The following is a 20769-nucleotide window of genomic DNA, read 5'->3' on the forward strand; positions in this document are numbered from 1 at the left end:
GAGAATCCTTCCATTTTCTAAGCTGCCCCAGAGCACACTGTTTAATTAAGTGACTTGTTCAGTTACGCAGTAGTCAAACTAAGGCTGAGGGAATCAAACCCTGCACAAGAGGAAGCAGTTCATTAACAGCTAACTGCTTGACAGTCTTCTTACAAGAACTTTTGCATCTGTACCTGCTAAAAAGGAGGTAAAACAGAGGAGTGTCACAAAGAACCTCTCCAGGAGTTTTTGGGTGCCAAAGGTAGTTCTACTGAAACATAAACAACTACTGTTTCTCCAAAGGCATTTTAAGGGGAAAGAAACAGAAAACCTTATAAGCACCCAAGATCTGGCAATACTTTCTGGCAACAAAGTACAGGCCACTTCACTGCTCCTTCCTACTGACTATGCTAGAGACCAACACTTATATAGTTAAAATTGTCTTTTAGTATCTACCTTTTCATTAAGATGTTTTCCACATACACATTTGCTCTAACTCCACAGTGATAATACATGCCCAAGCAGTAACACACACAGACACACACACACACACACACACACACACACACACACACACACACACACACACACACGCACACATGCGCGCGCACGCACACACACACACACGCATGCACGCACGCACACAGACACATGGCATGATGTAATCATATAACAGCAGCTCAGTATTTGTTTTATTATTTGTTTTACTGCAGATGAGTGCCACTCCCAGCTAATAATGTATTGTACTCATCTTCTCCAGAACATATGCATTTCTTCTCATAGAGATGCTGTTTATAACATCTTTAACATAAATCACGTTTAGAATAATTTTAAGACATTTTGTGATGTTGCTTATACTTTCAAATTATGTTGTCATTGTCAGAGATAATAAAGTATGTATTCCTAATTCAAAGGAAGTTTTCCTTCTTGCCTGTTTATTTAGTTATGAATTAACTGGTGCATATGTTATTCAGACAAAAGGCATCCTAGACAATGGGTAAACAGACTGTTACATTTTAAGGAGGTAAGAAAGAATCTTTCCAACACTTACTATTTTATTAATCAGATAGGATAACTTGGGATTTTGATCCATGTTTCAGGGCTGAGTAAATTGCACAGGAAAGTTTAACAACTTGCTGAAGATTTTGCATCATACACAAAGATTGGCAACATTTATTTCTAGGCTAGCAACTTTGCATATGAATGCCTTAGTCATAATGTTTTATGTTTTTTAATGACTGGATGCTTAAATACCATGTCAGCTAATTGTATGGAGTATAGCCAGAAATTTCCATTTGATATTCACAATCTCACATTGCTGCCCTCTCACACCAATTAGCATTTACAAAACATACACACATTTCCAGAATGCTGTCTCGCACACCTTATAGAAATTATGCTCAGTGGTCATCTCCTACAAACCACAGAATAGTTTGTTAATTAAACAAATAATCCTTTTGTTGTTCAGCATATGTATAAATATATGTTACAAGTTTAAACAGTTATAGATGTCTTTTGGCCTCTATAAACCATTCTTTTTCTAAGAGATGCCCAGAAAAAAAACTAATTTGAGTGCAATAAGTATGCTTGGCTATATGTCTTTGAGATGTAGGTAAAAAAATAAGCTAAGCTTTCAGTGTTATTTTAGAGATTATCCTGACATTTCAGTGGCTTCCTAATGACAGAAATATGCACAGCTCAGAAAATCCACAGGCTGCTTTCACTTTAAGTCTTTCAGAATAGTTGTTTACACAGTATATGAAGACAGAACAGAGCAGACTAATAGATAGGAATGCCACGCAAACCCTGGAAACTGCCTCTGTTTCTCAGGACTAGAACGGTGTGCTGAATAAAGAGAAAGTATCAAATCTCTCAGTGTTGGGCAGTCGTTGCTACTGCCAGTGGCAGAAAATTCATCATGCTCATTATATCCAGCATCAAAACACAAACCTTGTTTTCGTGGTCTGCTATTATAGTGTTACATTTAAAAATACAAGTTCAGTGAAATGTAATCCAGAATGATTCAACTCAGTCATTTCTTCTCAGTTTAAAAGGTAATTATACTTTTTATTTACAGATTTTAAATGTAGAATGTTTTAGATTTCATCATGTAGGTTACAGAAATTGCTGCAGGTGTATGTAGCTACATCCTGTTTTTGCACTGCACTGCATTTCCTTACTGTTCTTCTACATGATTGGACATTTTTTTCTAATAGTTTCTTAATATAGTTATCCCTTATCAACCACAACTTTGTACTTTCATGTAGAAACCAACCTAATAGTGTACATGATATAAATATTCAAGTGCGTTGTTCATTTGTATAAATGCATTAACAATTTACTACAGAAAAATGTCAAGCTCATCCTGTGTTAAAGATATGCACACTATATATGTATACATTTATCTGTGCATGTCTGTTTACATGTTCAAATATAAATAAAGGAAAATATAGTAGGGTTCTAAATGTAAGCTTAGAATGAAATACACGTTTTATTGTAAAATGTGTATTACTCACAATGTTACCCAAATTTTACTTACAACAACCATGAATATAAGAAGATGTGATTTATGTGTAACACAAGATGGAATGTGTACTTTCAGAAGAGGTGTGCCCTTTTAAATCTTACTGTCAGAAAAGTTCACATTTCCTATACACATGTGAGATTAAGCATACATTTAATCTTTTAGCATATTTCAGCGATTTATTGATATATCTATCTATCTATCTATCTATGTATGTATGTATATGTATGAAGGAAGACATTAAACCAGCAGTGCATGTCACACTGAAAATGTCTGAAGCATCCACCTCTGTTTTGTTTTGTTTTAAGGTGCATTTATTATCTCATTTTTAAAGTTAGCACTGGAAATTTCACATGCCATGATTCGGGAGTAGTATGTGGATTTTTGCCCTAATATGTGCCTTCTACATGTTTATGTTCTTTAAAAAGATGTAGCTGTTTAATGTTAATTAATTGCTAAATTAGTAATTTCTTTCTTTCTGTCTCTTAAACACACACACACACACACAGACACACACACACACACACACACACACACACACACACACACACACACACACACACACACACACACACACACACACACACTCCAGTGGTAAAAAACCTGCTAGCTCAGACAACCTTGTCCCAGATCCTCTCCTTACCATAATATTGTAATGACCTCTGCGCCACCCTCCTGCTTAATTACTATGATTTCTATATGAATAGTAGTCAAGCATGATGGTGGGCTGCAGTCTAGTGATGTAATGCAGCTTGCAAAGGCACACTGTGCTTTGCTACACAGTACACAGATCTGCCTGGTAAGGAATGCTATCCCTGCACAAGTTGCCTTACACTGCTGTACTGTGCAGTGCTGTCAGGCTACACAGTATTCCTTTTCCTCCTGAGCACAGGAGCATTCAGTACATATCGGAGTACAAGGCACTCCTGTGTATCATTCATAAAACCAGGAATGGAGCTGTACAGCTCATGGGACAAATCACAGTAGTTCCAGCTGTATCATCAGCAGATGTCTCAAGATGCATACACATCTGAATACCACTTCCTCTCTCTCTCTCTCTCTCTCTATATATATATATATATATATATATATAAATAAATAAATATATATATATATATATATATATATATATATATATAAATGTATATATATATATATATATATATATATATATATAAAAAATATATGTGAGTGTGTTTGTGTGTGTGTGTGTGTGTGTGTGTGTGTGTGTGTGTGTGTGTGTATCTAGCTATACATAGGTATATCGCTATATATAGAAAGATACACACACACATGGGTATAGGTTTATTTATTGACATATACAAGCATTAAAATACAGGTGAGTGATGCTGATATCTTGAAAATCAAAACACCAAAAATTTGCAACATTGAAAAAACAAGATTGCAAAAGAAATAAAGTTTCCTTTTGAAGTCTGTTAACGAAAATCTACCCCTAAATTCAGGAATGCTTTGACTTAACAGTGGTAGTGCTATAGAAATAGATTTTCTATATTAAGGAGTAAGGATTGCGTTAGAGGTAGAGTTAAGGTTAGGATTAGCATGCATTAGTAAGGGTCAGGCTTTGCCTCCTTGTGCACCACCTTACTAATTTAGGCTAACTTCAACCCTGCTACTAGCACCAACCCAACATGTTACCTTAGAAAACCCTTTCTGTAATATAATCAGTACATGACTGTCAGACGCACACCCACAACACTAAATCAACTGTGTTGCCAAGTTGCCAAGACCTTACTCTAAACCTAATCAGCAAACACTAACACACATACACTCCTACTTCTAATGCCAAAACCTTTTGTATGTACAACAGTTTGGCATTAAAATCCCAAATCCATACTTACCTTCCCCCACCTGCACTTGATATTTCTTCTTTCTCACTTTCAGTATCTACAGCACTTGATGATGACGGACTCTAATTTAATTTCCCAGCAGCCTCTGTCAATGAACTGACAATTCAACAGGTAAACAGTGCATATAGCCAGAATTTGATCATTTTTATTTTTGAGAAATTGGGACACGGCAGACAACATTCAGTTAGCTATGTCCAAGATCAAGGGTATAATTTAAGTGATTGTGGACTCTTCTGACTGAATGCTGTCAGATGTGTTCATAGCTTCATAATTCACAATCAGACACATGGGTCAATGTATCCCAATCTGGTGAAATGAAAGATGTTTGAATGCTGGCAGGCTTTTTCTGTGTGAGATTACACTACAGTGGTGATTGGGAATATGCCCTTTACCCTCTGCAGTGTGATCTCGGCAATGGTATATATAAGAATTTAGGGGATGCTAGAGAGTACCCCTAAAAAAAAAAGGTTATGGAGATTTTACTGCTTTCCTGCATATGTGTGTGTGTGTGTGTGTGTGTGTGTGTGTGTGTGTGTGTGTGTGTGTGTATTCTGTTTGTGTCTATGTTTGAATGTGCAAATGAATGAATGAATGAACGCAGTTTAGATGAATTTTGTTCATTAAGTTATATCTCTGTCTGTGTGGTCCAGTTGAGTGTCAGTTACTCATTTTTCAATTTTATATAAATACTTCATCTGTTATTAATTTGGGAATAGTATTTGTAGAACTATTGTTTAAAACAAATGATGTGAAGTTGTTCAATCTCGCCGTTCATTCATCACTGATTGGTTCGGAGCCGATCCTTGGCTCTGACACAGCCGTTTAGCAAAGCTCAAAGATTACCAGTAGCTCGAGACCAAGCCCCTTATCCCAAGATGCACTGCTGGAATTACCTCAGATCTAGTTTGCCGTGGCACTGATCTCTTAGTTTCCAGCTCTGCTCGAGACTTAATCAATGAATTAGCAAGTTTTTCTTGAAAATGTTCTTATATTTTCATATTTAGACTATTGCTTAGTGTTTCCTTATCCAAAATATTACCTTCTTTTTGGGCCTCGGTAGTTTTCCTGGCCTGTTCTTTGCTAGTGTTGGCTTTGGCCTTTAGTAGTGTAGCTTTGGCGCATTTTTGTAGTTAGGTATTATTAACTGAATATACGGTTAGTTTCTTGTGTTATTCTCTCTCTCTACATATATATATATTTAGATTTAGATTTATATATACAGTGTGGCCTTTTGGTCATTGTTAATATTGTGTGTGTTTGCTTAGTTGTTGTTCTTGTTTAAAGGGTGATAGAATTTGTCTATTATTATGTCGGAAGATAAAGACAGACATCCTAAGTCTGTTTTCAAAAAATGTCCAGACTGTGGACAAAAGATGTCTGTCACAGATGGACACGTTCAATGTGTTTATTGTCTGGGTGAGGTGCACCTTCAGGAGTCCTGCAGTATCTGCTACTCCTTTTCCACCAGGGTGCTTGCTGAGAGGAAGAGAAAGCTCATGGATTGGAGACTTCTTAAGCATGCCTTTGTGGAAGCCTTGACTGACCAGGATGAAGCCAGAAAGTCATCAAAGTCCTCCAAATCCTCTTCAGACTCTAAGTCAAAAAAGTCAAAGAAAGTGGAACTTGCTGTGACTTTGGCTCCACAGCCTTTGGAGCCGACAGTCTTTTCCTTTCAAACCCGGGACACTGCCTTGGAACCAGTCTCGAAATCTCCTTCTTCTCCATTACTTCAGTCAGCACCATCTGTGCTTTCTCCAGGTCCTCTGTTAGTCTTTTGGATTCGGACATAGACCAACTGGTACAGACGCTCTTGAAGGCACCAGGCCTAGCTAAATTGCTGTCGGTTCTGACCCAGGTGTCGGAACCGAAGACTACTACCCAGAAATTGACTGCTCCTCCTCTGAGCCATATCGGTTTTTCAGAGGTGGAAGAGACCAACCTGATGATTGTAGAACCCTTGGAGCTGACACCTGTTCCAGTGTCATCAGCTCCATCTACTCGGACATCCTCAGTGTCGACTGGAAACTCTAGGAGCTGACACTCTTCAGTCGTTTCCTGGGAGGATAGTCGCACTGACATGTCGGTGCCAACATTTCCTCTCGGGGCCTTGGCGTGGGTGAGCTCAGCTTCCACCTTGGGCTCGGAGCCCACGGCATCAGTGCGGGAGGAGATCATGGTTCCTTCAGGTCCATCGACTCCTTCTCATCGGAGCCGTGATGCCTTCGAAGCCATGAGGTGAGTACTGTCTCCTAAGACTTCCTCATCACCAGGTCTGGCCTCTTCTTCCCCTAAAGTGCCTGTGTCTTCTTCTGCTTCCATCCGCCACCCCAAGCGTGGAGACCTAGAGCCTCAGGTAGCCCCACTGAGCGCCCCCTGCTCTTCTGAAACTTCCCCAGAGGCTCCCACTGAGGAAGTTCCCAGAAAGAGAGTGTGTAAGAGGAGGCACTTGGACTCCCCACAGGAGTCATTGACATCTGACACTAACTTGGATGAGTCAGAAGGGTCCACTCGATCCCCCTCTGAGCACATCTCCTTTGCGGAGATCCTTAGGCAGTGGGATGTTTGGCAGTCCACAAACCCTACTGAGGATGAGTTGGTTCTTCTGAAGGTTTTTGGGTCTCAACCTTCCACCTCCTGGATGTCTCCACCCTACAATGAGCTTATGCAACTGGTATCTTGTAGGGCATGGGAGTCTCTGGAGTCCATAGATCCTGTCCCTCAGAGGCCGAATAAGTTTATCTCTGCCCCAGCAGATAAAACCTTCTTGTCTATGGGAGTCCCTGTTGATGCCATGGTGGTGGCGGCAGCCACCAAGAATGAATTGTCTTTAATTTCTGTGTCTGTCCATCCTCCTAACAGAGATTCTAGGATCATGGATAGATATGGTAAACGCATGTTCAGTGACTTTCACTCTTTGATCACTGAACTATCTGACCCATTTCACCAGACTGCAAAGAGATCTCCTTAAGGAGTTGGGAGATACTCTTCAGGGAGCTGTAGCTGCAAGTGTCACTGACAAATTTTCTGCTCAGCTTGCTACCCTTAATTCCACTGCAAACTCATCCATGCATCTTATATCATATGCAGCAGATGGGTTGAGTAGGGCTGCAGGAGCAGGGGTTGCTTTTCGTAGGCATGCCTGGATGCTCCTCTGGTCCTTTGTAGAGCCCTTCAAGTCCTCATTCATAAATACCCCGTTTGATGGCTCATCCTTGTTTGGGCCTAAGGTAAAGGAAACATTGACCAGGTGTGAACAGGAGGAAAAGACTCTGTTTGCTGCCGGAGTCCATTTTTCTACCCCTACCTGGCCTTACCCCAAAGGCCAAAGGGGGGGAAAGATGTGGTTCCATAAAGCCCAAGGAGCCTTTCAGGACACATGCGGAGAACCTTCCTCCATGGGCAGAGGAGGAGGTAATAATGGAAGACGCCACCCTCGTTGGCGGAGGGGGTCCGCAATATCAGTGTGACAAAGATCATTTCTATGGTCAGCCCTATCAGCGCTCCTGAGAGGAGGCCCGACTGTCCTGCTCTGGAGGCGGTCGGGGGTTGCTTATCTTTGTGTCCAGAAGCCTGGCTAGATATTACAAATGACAGATGGGTACAAAGCATCATTTCCAGAGGGTATTTCATACTGTTCTCCGCTCCTCCCATTCCCATCAAGAGAATCCCAGACATTCCACCCAGTTACAGGGAACAAGCAACCACAGAGGTCCTCATATTGCTAGAAAAAAGAGTCATCCAGCTAGTCCCAGCAGACCAAACAGGATTCGGAACTTACTCAAGATTCTTTTTGGTTCCAAAGAAAACAGGGGACTGGAGACCCATTTTGGACCTCAGCAGACTGAACCAATTTGTAAGAAAAGAGAAGTTTCAGATGGTCATGCTTCAGTCCATACTTCCCTTTTTAGGGAAGGACAATTGGATGTGCTCAATCAATCTCAAGGATGCATACTACCATATAAAAATAGCCTGACTATCCAGAGATCATCTGCATTTCTAGCTGGGAGCCAATCACTACCAGTTTCGAGCCCTTCCCTTTGGTCTCACTACAGCCCCCAGAGTGTTTACCAAATGTATGGCAGTGGTCACGGCTCACCTGAGGTGTCTAGGATTCCAGGTGTTTCCATACCTAGACGATTGGCTCCTTACCTCCACCACCAGGCATCAACTGATTCAGGCAACAGAATCCACTCTGACACTCTGCAACCACTTAGACATTATGGTCAACTTCGAAAAGTCTGCCTTGTCATCATGACAGCATATCATCTTTATAGGGCCAGAGTTAGACACTTCAACCACCACTCTACATCTTCCACTCGAAAGAGTATCAATTCTTCGCCAACACATCTCTTCCTTGGTGTCAAAGAACAGAGCTCCAGCCACAGAAGTCTTGAAAGTACTAGGTTTGATGGCAGCAGCAATATTAGCCATTCCATTGGCGAGGATGCATATGCGGATTCTTCAATGGCTCCTTTTCACGCAATGGTCTTACCAGGAATTGTCAATGAACCATATGATTCTGATTACAAACTCTTGCAAGAGGGATCTTCAGTGGTGGTTCACGCCTCTACATGTCTCAATAGGATGCCCCTTTGTACTCCCCCCTCCAGTAGCCACTGTGACCATGGACACTTCCCTGATAGGGTGGGGGGGGGCATTTTCAGGGAAAGACTGACCAAGGCACATGGACGGGTCAAGAGTCACATCTGCATATCAATGTTCTGGAGATGAGAGCAGTACTAATGGCGTTGCAGTACTCTCAGTACTCTCTTCCTCTAGGGACAATTGCAATACAGACAGACAACATGTCAGTGGTCTGGTACTTGAACAAACAGGGTGGGACCATATCTTACCCCCTTTGCCAAGAAGCCCTCAGAGTATGGCATTGGGCTGTGTCATCCCAGTGCTTTCTGTTAGCAATGCACATCCCGGGGAGATCCAACGTTATAGTGGACAAGCTGAGCAGGGCAATTTTGTTGTCCCATGAGTGGTCTCTCAAACAAGAGATTGCGGACAGGATTTTCCGCAAATGGGGTCAGCCTTGCTGCGATCTTTATGCCAGTCACATCAACACCAAATGCAGAAGCTACTTTGCCCTGATAACCCTTCCGGGAGAGCCCCCGAGGGATGCACTCATGCACGATTGGCCCCCAGGTCTCCTCTATGCATTTCCCCCAATTCCACTGATTCCCAGATTTTTACAGAAAGCAAAGTCGTTGGGAAGGACTGTTATTCTTATAGCCCCTCATTGGCCTTGGCAGATTTGGTTTCCATTTCTTTACCATCATCTCTTGGAGGATCCATGGATCCTGAACCCAGTTCCAGACTTTCTGACTCACCCATCAGGGGATCTCCATTCTTCCTTGCAGTTACTGAAGCTAACCGCTTGGCTGCTCCAGTTCCCCATATAGCCAGGCTTCATAATCTTTTATATGACACAAGTCAAATTTTGTTGGCCTTCCACAAACCTTCCACCAGAAAATTGTATCGTAGTAAGTTGAAGAGATTTTCCATTTGAGCTTCTAACAAGAACTTTGACCCTTACAAAGCTCCATTACCATCCATACTAGAATTCTCGATTCCGGTTTTTCATGAAGGAGCAGCAGCGGCGACCGTTAGGGTCCAGTTAGCAGCCATATCTAATTTTCATTTAGGTATTGATGGCCTAAATATTATGCAACACCAGTTATCCAAGGCCTTACTCAAAGGTACCTTTCACATGAGGCCTCCAGTGAAGACTCCTTATTCTTCCTGGAGCTTGAATTTCATGCTACCCCATGTTGTACTTCCTCCCTTTGAACCAGCATCATCTAGTGAGCTCAAGTTTCTGTCTTGGAAAACTATTTTTCTAGTGGCCATTACTTCTGCCCTCAGGGTGTCAGCACTTCAGGCATTATCTATCAAACCCCCCTATATGATTTTTCATCCTGACAGAGTATCCCTTAGGACTAATCCTTCCTTTTTACCTAAAGTATATTCTGAGACAAACATCAACCAAGTTATTGAGCTGCCCGTGTTTTTCCCCAACCATACCAACAAATTAGAATACATGCTGCACAAACTTGATGTTCACAGACAGCTTAGATATTATCTGGACAGAACAAAAGACTTCAGAAAGTCAGATCAGCTTTTTGTTTCATTCTCCGAAGCCAGAAAAGGCAGACCAGTGGCTAAAACAACCCTTTCTAAGTGACGTTCAGATTGTATCACCTACACTTACTCATCTGCTAATAGGTCTTTGTTGCATAAAGTGAAGGCGCACTCAACCAGAGCAGTCTCTACTTCTTCAGCCTTTCAAGCCAAGTTACCCCGTGATAATATCTGTGCTGCAGCCACTTGGTCTAAGCCTCACACTTTTATCACTCATTACAAAGTGGACAAGGCCTCGAGGGACAGGGCTTCTTTTAGTTCTACGTTCCTGAAAAATGTACTCCCATGAGCCACCCAGGCTTTAGGGTGCTAGGGACGCTACCCATCAGTGATGAATGAATGGCGAGATTGAACAACTTCACATAAAGAAGTTATGTACTCGCCATAACATTCCATGTGAGTTGTTCCATCTTGCCTTCATTCTCACGTCCCTCCCACCTTCCCCCACCTGGCTGACAGTTGATCTGGAGGCTGACTTCATCCTGGCTTTTCAATGTTCTTCCTCTCTGAGGAGATCAGTCCTCTTTCTAGGGTATGGTACTCACAGCAAACAAGATAGGAGGTAATTCCAGCAGTGCAGCTTGGGATAAGGGGCTTGGTCTCAAGCTACTGGTAATCCTTGAACTTTGCTAAATGGTCATGTCGGAGCCGAGGATCAGCTCCGAACCCATCAGCAATGAATGAAGGCAAGATGGAACAACTCACATGGAACGTTATGGTGAGTACATAACTTCTTTTTATCCTGTTTATGCTCTTTGGATAAAACTTCTGAAATCCTTTGCTATGATTTTTAATTTCATTGGCTGAGTGATCTATCTGACACTATATCAGCGGAGTGTTGAATCTGACACACCTATTCACTGCCCTTCAAAACATTTTCATTTATTTATGGTAGTCTATTTTTTTTATTTTTTAAGTTACTAGAGGCTTTCCTTGTTATATTTCTTCATATCTGCGTTGATTATAAACTCATCTCTGATTTTTGGCTGCAGTTCATTGATTCTAATCGCTTATTTGATGCTCCATGTTTATGTGAATTAAAAATAAGTCTTTTCCTGTTGTAATGTAATACATTTGCAAAACCATAGTTGTATTTATTTTATTTGTTTGCTGCCATCAATATAAACACACCCATATTCTTTTGAAAGCCTAAGACACATTTAAGGTTTTGTTCAACTATTCTGTACACTGCAGCAAGGAGGTCATGAGACCAGAAATGTACTCTTCACAATGTGTTCTTCCCATAGTGGATTGTAAATAACTGCATTTTCTTGGTAAATATGCAGCACATTAGCATGTATAACTGAAGGATAACCTAGTGGTAGATAAAGATTGAAAGCTTGAGCTTCAGTTGCTCAAGGTTTAATCCATCAAGAAGCAGAGTTCTTCCATAGGAAATTACTGTCGCTGAGATGTGGTGAAAGTGATTCACTTTTTGGGGAAGTATCCTCCTTTTTGAAGTTGTCGCCACCATGGAGATGGTATATATACGTCACCCTCAGTAGAGGGTGCCAACAGAAAAAGACTATCAGTTTCATGAACGGTTTCATCTTACTCTAACTCTACATTAATATTTCATATCTAACTAATGAAAGATGATGGATGGATATGTATCTTTGTATGGGTGTATAATTTATTCAGAAATATATATATATATATATATATATATATATATATATATATATATATATATACATATATATATATATCTATATATATATATATATATATGTGTGTGTGTGTGTGTGTGTATGTATGTATTTAAGTATATGATTCTGTACTCTATAGTTTAGAGATCAGTTTGTCGACCACTGAGTGATTGAACTTGTTATGTCAACACGAGTCCCTCTAAAAAACTGTAACATTCATGAACATGGGTTGTGCAGGGGTCATGACTGGTCGTCTATGCAGAACTTTATCCGAAATCACCCAATAGGGTTTAACATAGATCTTGCGGGGGGGGGGGTCCTGTCCTCTCTGCATAGCCAATCAATAAAAAAGTGAGATAAAATGGACTCAACTATTTCCTGTTTGACCAAGTGAACATTTGTAATTAACTCTTTGAGTCCTAAGGAGTAAAAATGTTCCATATATAAAAATAGAACCTCTTTAAAGAAAGGCATCTCTAAAACTATTAACTCTGGGATCTCAAAAGTAAGAACGTCCTTGCAACATTGTTTTGGGATTACATACAGACACATATTAAACATTCTGGCACTTTTGTTTTCTTTTCTGTACAGAAGTAAAATAAAATGTATTAGCAGTGTTTTTCAGAGGGGCAACCCTACTGCACTCAACAGATGAGGGGTTGTGTCCCACATCCCATATTTCCAAATATAATATTTCTGGGATTGCACAACAGTGGAGAAAAGGCAAACTCCCAATCACCACTGGACTATGATACTGATACATTACACACTATGATTATTTCTGCTATAGATCGGTTGTGACACTGACTAAGAACCCTGATCTTTTGAGCAATAGTAAGTGTAATTTATATATATAGTAACATGATGCAGTGCCAGAATGCTGCAGAAAGTGAATTGAATAGTTTAGATAATTGTAACTGAAACTGTTACTTTAAAAGATGATAGAACTAGTTGCAAATAGAATGGCTGCTTTCTGATGTTAGATACTTTTTTAGGCAGAGAAGAGTTTTGCATGGCTCACTTAACAGAACGATGATGTGATTAAATGGTGTATAAACAAGGGGGCTGCAGCCCTATCAAACCTCAAAAGTTTTGAAGTTGGCTACTCATGCAAGGAAGAACAGTTGCTTGGAGCATTGTTTCTGGGTGTTATGCTCCAGTAAGGATGCATCATTTTGGATTATTATAGGAAGGCCTAGATATCTTCATGTGAGGGAATTTGATTCCTGCTTCTTGCCAATGCAGAAAGGAATTATTGGGATGTTATGGAAGTTACTGTTGCTATATTTGTGGGAGCACTGGTAATGTAAAAAAAGTTAGTGTGTGTGAGTTTTTTTTTTATTTTTTTCTTGAAAGTTAGTTTGTATAATGTGGCTGTGTAAGAAACATATCTCTGCACCTCTTAACACAAGAAATCTGGACAAAGCCTAAAATAATGGAGGGATAATGGCCCAAAAATAGGGATGGATTTGAAATATTGCTTGTATAAACTTAGAAAGTTGCTAAAATAATAGGGTTTGTGTTAGCATGTATTTTCTGAAGGGTATGAACTCTGAAACTCAAATATATGTTGTTACTTAGTGATTTCAGTCTTCATCGATTTGTCAGAAAATCATAAATTTTATGAGGACCAGACCAAAAATATGAATCAAAAATCTGGACAATCTATGAAAATCTGTACAGTTGAGAGGTATGACTAAGAAATAGTCTCTGCACAGCCTTTTGTTACAGCATGATATAATACCTGTACATTTTTGATACCATTTTGGTCTTCTTAAGAGGCAATAATATACCACTATGTGTATTACAAAGCCAAAGTAAGCAATTACATGCCACGTTGCTTCGCTAGGGATGGCTTGCACCTGTCACCCCTGGGTTTTCGAATACTGGCCAAGACTCTTGCCACTCCCATAGTGCCTTTTTTAGGCAAGGCTCAAAAGACAAACCCACCTCCATAGACAACACAAGGAAAAAGAAACTAAGGGTAATGCTGCTCAACACCAGAAGTGTAAACCTCAAGATGCATGCACTCGAGGCTCTCCTCAGTATGGAGAATATCGATATCTGTGCAGTAACAGAAACCTGGTTCAAGGCTCCCGAGAGCACCCCAGCACTACCAGGCTATACCTCATACCATGCTTTTTGGCTCCAAAACTCAGACCAAACCACAAGAGGAGGGAGGGGAGTATCCATATTCATCAAAGATACCCATACCTCCAGGCTAGTGGCACTGCACGAAGCATCTGAGACCATCCATGTGCAACTAACAGTGGGCAAAACTGCCTTCCAGTTTGTAGCCTGCTACAGACCACCCTCCCAAACTCAGGAACACCACTCAGCTTTCCTGAAGACACTGGAGAATATGAAGGTCTCTCCAAACACCATTATATTGGGTGACTTTAACTACGCAAACATAGACTGGGAGCACTACTCAAGCCCCAACACCCTAGCCCAATGGTTCCTAGAATTTATAAACTCAAATTCTATGGAACAACTGGTCACCACTCCCACAAGAGGGGAAAACATACTGGACCTGATCATCACCAACATGGGGACTCTATGTTCCATACCAGAGATATACCCCTCATTGGTAAGATCTGACCATAAATTAATCACTATGGACATCCATATTCCATCCCCACCCCCAGCAAAGGAAACCATGGTCAAAATCTTCTCAAAAGCAAACTTCCCACTTCTCAAAACTGAGGTGGAATCCTTCAAAGCCCCAGGGCCAGTGGAAAATACGGCCCAAACCGCAGAATCCTTTACAAACGCATTCCATGGATACCTACAGGAATGCATGGATCATGCTATCCCAAATAAAACCAAAACACACTCCTCCAAAGGCAGGAGACCTGTCTGGTGGACTCCAGCCATAAATAAGCTGTACAACAGAAGGAGGAAGCTACTACATGATAGAGCAAAATCCCTGAAAGGGAAGGCAACTCTGATCAGTACTAGCAAGAAACTATGATCCCTCATAAAATCATCTAAGGCTAGCTTTGAAAGAAAAATTGCGCAAGACGCTAAAGATAATCACAAGGCTTTCTTTAGTTATGTCAGAAACCTAGGTGGAAACTCCCAGATATGCTCTGAGTTAGTGCAAAATGACAAAAAATACACTGAACCCACAGACATTGCCAACATCCTGGCAGACAGGTTCAGTGCAAACTCCCCCCCCCAAATGAGCAAATGACTATCTAAACAGAGTGTAGCCTCCCTGACATCACAGATGCACAGGTGAGAGCTGCCCTCTCCAAAGCAAAAAACACAGCATCAATGGGACCGGACGGTGTCCCGCGCTGCATTTTACATGAGCTCCAAGAAGAACTGAACCCTCACTTAAAATCACTGTTCAGTCTCAGCCTTACAACAGGATATGTACCCAAAGAATGACATACTGCAACAGTGGTCCCACTCCATAAAGGTGGTGCCACAACGGACCCCGGAAACTATCGCCCTATAAGCCTGGTCTGCAAAGCTATGGAGCGTATCATCATGGAACTCATAAACAAAGACATTAGGAACCTCCAAACACTGGATCCTACCCAATTTGGCTTTGTTAAGGGCAGATCTTGCCTCTTGAACCTGGTCAATTTCTTTGAAACAGTCACCAAGGCCATGGATGAAGGGAAGGTAGTCCACACAGCCTACCTTGACCTTGCAAAAGCCTTCGACACAATACCCCACTCGGGCATCATAAATAAGCTCACCAGCTTAAATATCAACCCCTATGTAACAAGATGGGTTGCAAACTGGCTTAGGGATAGAACCCACATGGTCAGAATTGCAGGTGCCATGTCAGACTCTAAACCAGTTACAAGTGGCGTCCCATAAGGCTCAGTCCTGAGACCTCTCTTGTTCGGTATATATTTCTCTGAGGTACAGGCTAACACAGGAGGACTATGGCTGACAAAGTTTGCAGATGACTGCAAACTGGGGGCCATAATCAACTCACCGGCTGACACAAGCATCCTCCAAAAAGGTCTCACAGAGATGGATAACTGGTGCCAGAGCCATGGCCTAAAGCTAAATGCCAAAAAGTGCATAGTCATCCCCTTTGGGAAAAACAAAGTGTCCACAAATTACCACATAGGTGGTAATCCATTAAGTACAGAAGAAGTAATTAGGGATTTGGGGACCCAAGTAGATTGCAATCTCTCCTTTGACAATCACATTGCCAAAGTGGTTAGAAAGACATTCTATATAGCCCACCTTATCATGAAGGGGTTCACATCTAGATCAAGAGAGGTCATTGTGCCCCTCTACTCATCACTCATCACTCATCAGACCCATAATTGAATACAATGCCCCATTTGGGATGTACCTTACCCGACACCTGCTACAACTAGAAAGACCCCAAAAGTACCTCACCAAGAGGATTAAGAGACTGAAACAGATGCCCTACGCAGTTAGGCTAAAGAAATTCCAGCACTACTCAGTTGCTTACCGCCTACTCAGAGGCGATCTGTGCCTGACGTATAAAGCCATGTCCAACCCAAAATTAATGGACATGCTCCACCTCAAGAAATCCAAATCCATGAGAACTACACACTCCAGTGACTTAAACCTCAGCACAGAAATAAATAGAACATGCTGGAGGGACAGATTCATATCCCAGAGGCTCCCCTCACTCTGGAACAAAATCTCAATCCATGTCAGACAGAGCTCCTCAATGACCCTGTTCAAGAAGAATCTTGACGTTTGGATGGGAGATCGTAAATTTACCCCTGGGATCTCTTCTGTGTCACTGCTAGACAGAGGCACGGTAAACTAACCTTAAATGGGCTATCTTCTGCGACCTACTATACAGAGGCACAGTCAACTAATCTAAGAAGGGTGGCGAAAGCCAAACACACTCTGGCTAAGCTTGTAAATGCCCTAGGGCAGATAGCCTAGTATCAACCTATGAACCTATGAACCTAATTGTGTGATCAGTTAAAAATCATGACTTTTATTTTATATGTTAGTAAGGGAAACACAAGTCTCCACCTCACTCGGCTTTTAAAATAAACAAAATGGTAGCTTCAAAGATTTCTCTGGCAAATATGCACTGTTTAGCCATTCTAACAATGGGCTACAACTAAAAACAAAGTCCAAGGCTGTAAGCCTGTCCCAGTCACATAGACTGTTCTGAGTTGCAGGTATCTGTACCAGGTGCACCTCCATAGCAGTCCTCAGTTGGGTTATCATATTCCACACCTCTAAGTTCTTCAGACAAAATTCTGCTTACCACTTTTCTGCTCCTGCAGATGAGAAACTAATTTTCAATCTTTTCCCCTCTGCAGATTACCTATCTATTTATTAACAATTGTTTTGACTGAATCACATTTCATTGAACAAATGTGACTTGAAATCACATTTGACTGAAGACTCATTAGACTTAATCATGATTGACTGAAAATTGTAAAGTACAGAAGCAGTGAGTTACTGTGCATTTTTTTCTCTTTTCTCAACCTTTGTGTGACTGTGGAATTAGTATATTTCAGTAAAGGGTGTGAGGGCAAGGCTCCCACAAGAGGGCTGCAGGGTGGGTTGTTCTGCAAAAAGCATTTTGTAAGGTATGCTTGCTGTAATGAAGTTTTCTGTGAAATGTGTTTATGCCTCAGCAGTGATTCATTGTGTGGATTTTTTTGTCTCTTTTCTCTACTGTTATGTGACTGTAGAGTTAATATATTTACATAAGGTGTGTGTGTTTGTGGGGGGGGGGGGGGGGGTGGACAAAGCAGGAAGACTTGTGCCCCTGAAAAAAACAAGCTTTTAAGATGTTTTATGGAATGAAGTTTTTCGGTAAAATTTGATTCTATGAAATGAGCTTTCAGTCAACTTTTTAAAGTCAGATATAGTTCAGTGAAATGAGATTCAGTAAAAACAACTGTAATCTCTCTCTCTCTCTCTCTCTCTCTATATATATATATATATATATATATATATATATATTATATAGACAAATGCACATTATTTATATCTTGCATATATATATATATATATATATATATATAATTTCATTGAAATGGTAAAAATGACTAAAATACATTTGACTGAAAAGCCATTTCATCAAAAACATTCCATATAATATATATGCCACAAAAGACCCCCCCCCATTATATATATTCTAACACCATGGTCATTAACAAGTAAAGAAAAGAAAAAAAACACTACATATAGTGAATCAGTGCTTGTGCATAAACACAAGCATCTACAAACCTGGGGTTCAAGATGACAGTGGGCATTGCCAGTCCACACAAACTCTTCTAAATTATGTCCCCAACAAGTCCTATGAGCACTTAAGGGTTTGGTGTAAGTGACAAATTCAATTTGAGTATTTTTGAATGAGACTGCATTGAAAATGCCTTTTGTGTTGCCATTTGTTTTGGCTTGAATATAATTGTTTTGTTTTTAGGAGTTTAAATGTAGTTGGAACATGGTGAGCCATCTTTCTACGGAGGAGAAGGACTTCTAAGTGATTTCTTGAATTTGTGTGATGGTTTTGGAAGAACAGATTAAATATGAGTGGTCTAAATACTGGTCTATAGAGGCATGTTTGCTAACCAGGTGGGAGTCATTAATGACTATATTAAGCAGGATAGGACCTAGGACAGATGTTTTTGGTATGGCAACAGATACAGGGATAAAGGTTGAGATGGCAACTTGCCATCCAGGTGGCATCTATCTGACAAATAATTTTAGGACCAAGTAAGTGATGGGACCCTAGTACTTTCAACTGATATCCTCTGTTAAATTCTCTGAGGTGGGAATTTTTATTTTCAGCTCATTGTCCATCTCCTGGGCTTTCTGCATGCGTTCCACTACTATAGACATAACTAGTCTCAGTCTGTGCTGCAAACTAAAATAGTGTTTATTATACTTTGAAAAGATGTCCTGTCCTCTTTCCAAGTTTAAGTAGCAATGTCAAGCAGTCAAAAGTGCAAACGGGGTAAAACCAGTTGAAGCTTATGGCACCTGTAAATTTGCAAATAATTGTCAATCACTGGTCCCAGTTGTTAACATCAGTATTAATAACTTTCCTGGATTATGGTGTTTTATTGAACATCTGTATTAATCCATTAGTGTGGATGGTAAACTGACATCTTCAGCTATGTGACTTTAAAGGTCTGGCACAACTGTTACAAGACCTTTGATGTAAAGAGAGTGCCTTGGTCAGTAAATATTTCTTTAGGAAAACTTACATAGGAAAGTAACAGTAACAGTTTCCTGGCAAAAGCCTTAGCATTAGCTTTGTGTAATGGTACTGCTACTGGAACTTTTGTGGCATAGTCCATTATTACTAGTATGTACTGATACCCATTGCTAGAACTTACTAGCAGCTCCCATATTGTCAATGGAAGTATGTTCAAATGGCAACTCTATAATAGGGATGGGGATTAATTGACTCTTCAGTTCTGGGTGGGGTGCAGTTTTCTAAAATTCTGGACAAGAGACACAGAAATGTTATATTTCTTTCATTACTATTGGCCAGTAAAATCTGGCCACTACTCTTGCCTTAGCTTTTTCCCCATTCCCAGGTGACTTCCTAATGTAATTTTGGGCTCGGTTTATTGCTAGCGGCATATAACGTTTTGTACCAGTATTAAGACATATACTTTCCTCACAATCTGCACTGTATAAATAGGAATAAGTAATAATTGGGTCATCTTGCTCAGTATCCTTTCCCTGCAATCTTGGGTATATTTTCCCTTGTCAGAATTTGAAGTTTCTTCTTATTGTGTTTTTTAAAAAGTTTATATGTCTTACATGTAAGTCTTTAAATTCAGGGTTGCTTTCTTCACTAGCTCATCTTGAAATGGTAGGTACAACTTTCTCTAACAGAAATACTGAACTGCAGCATTTTCTCCATTTTTACCTACAAAAGATACTTCTAAACAAAAATCGCTTTCTGCTTTGCTGTCTCTGCTGTCAGTGAAAACCTTGTGAGTGCACCTTTTCCGTTATGTTAATATTCGTCTATCTTGGTGCGTACAGCCCAGCATCTCCCTTTCCTTACCTTCTCTATGATGGCCTCCATCTGAAAATAATTTATCTCCGCATAACATTTATATACAGTTGCCTTTCTTTCCTCACATACACATATTTCTTACATAAAGTCTCCTCTTGTTTTTTTTTTTTTTTTTGCAGTGATAGAAACGGATTCGGACCTCTGCATTCCTTGTATATGTCACTTTTCAGTACTCTCTTTGCTCTGAGGTTCCTTATTTAAATATTTTTCTTCTTCTGTTTTCACCTATCCTTCTCTACAGACTTCTGTCTTGCCCTTATTCATAATTCAGGGTTTCATTCATCTTCAGTCCTTGTATGGAGATTTCTTACATTTTGGGGTTCTGTTGCTATATCATTAGAGCATATTTCTGATAGTAGAAAGAATCCCTGTTACTGTGTAATCACAATTAAATTCTAACCCCTTTTATAGCATCAGTGACAACTCCTTTCACTAGCTATGGTTCTGGGCCTACCTAGACCTCTGTTTGAGTGTCACTATCTTGTTATACCATTCATATACTGAAATGGTGTAACAAGTTGCTGTCCTACCTCTTTCTTTTCAAGTGTATCTGCCACACACTGTGTCTGTGGATTCTTCTTT

The 20769-nt window shown here is 40.4% G+C and overlaps 1 protein-coding gene across 2 annotated transcripts in view; it reads left to right on the forward strand.

Moving 5' to 3' along the window:
* The first annotated feature begins 1774 nt into the window (after positions 1-1774).
* Positions 1775-20769, forward strand: part of LOC122791846 (synaptotagmin-A-like) — a 511438-nt gene continuing 492443 nt past the window's right edge. For both annotated transcript variants that reach the window (XM_044059816.1, XM_044059817.1), the window contains exon 1: positions 1775-2033. The gene's annotated coding sequence lies outside the window, so the exon portion shown is untranslated. The remainder of the gene's footprint in view (positions 2034-20769) is intronic.

This window comes from Protopterus annectens, chromosome 17.part0, assembly GCF_019279795.1.
Source record: "Protopterus annectens isolate FY-2018-M chromosome 17.part0, PAN1.0, whole genome shotgun sequence".
NCBI lineage: Eukaryota > Metazoa > Chordata > Ceratodontiformes > Protopteridae > Protopterus > Protopterus annectens.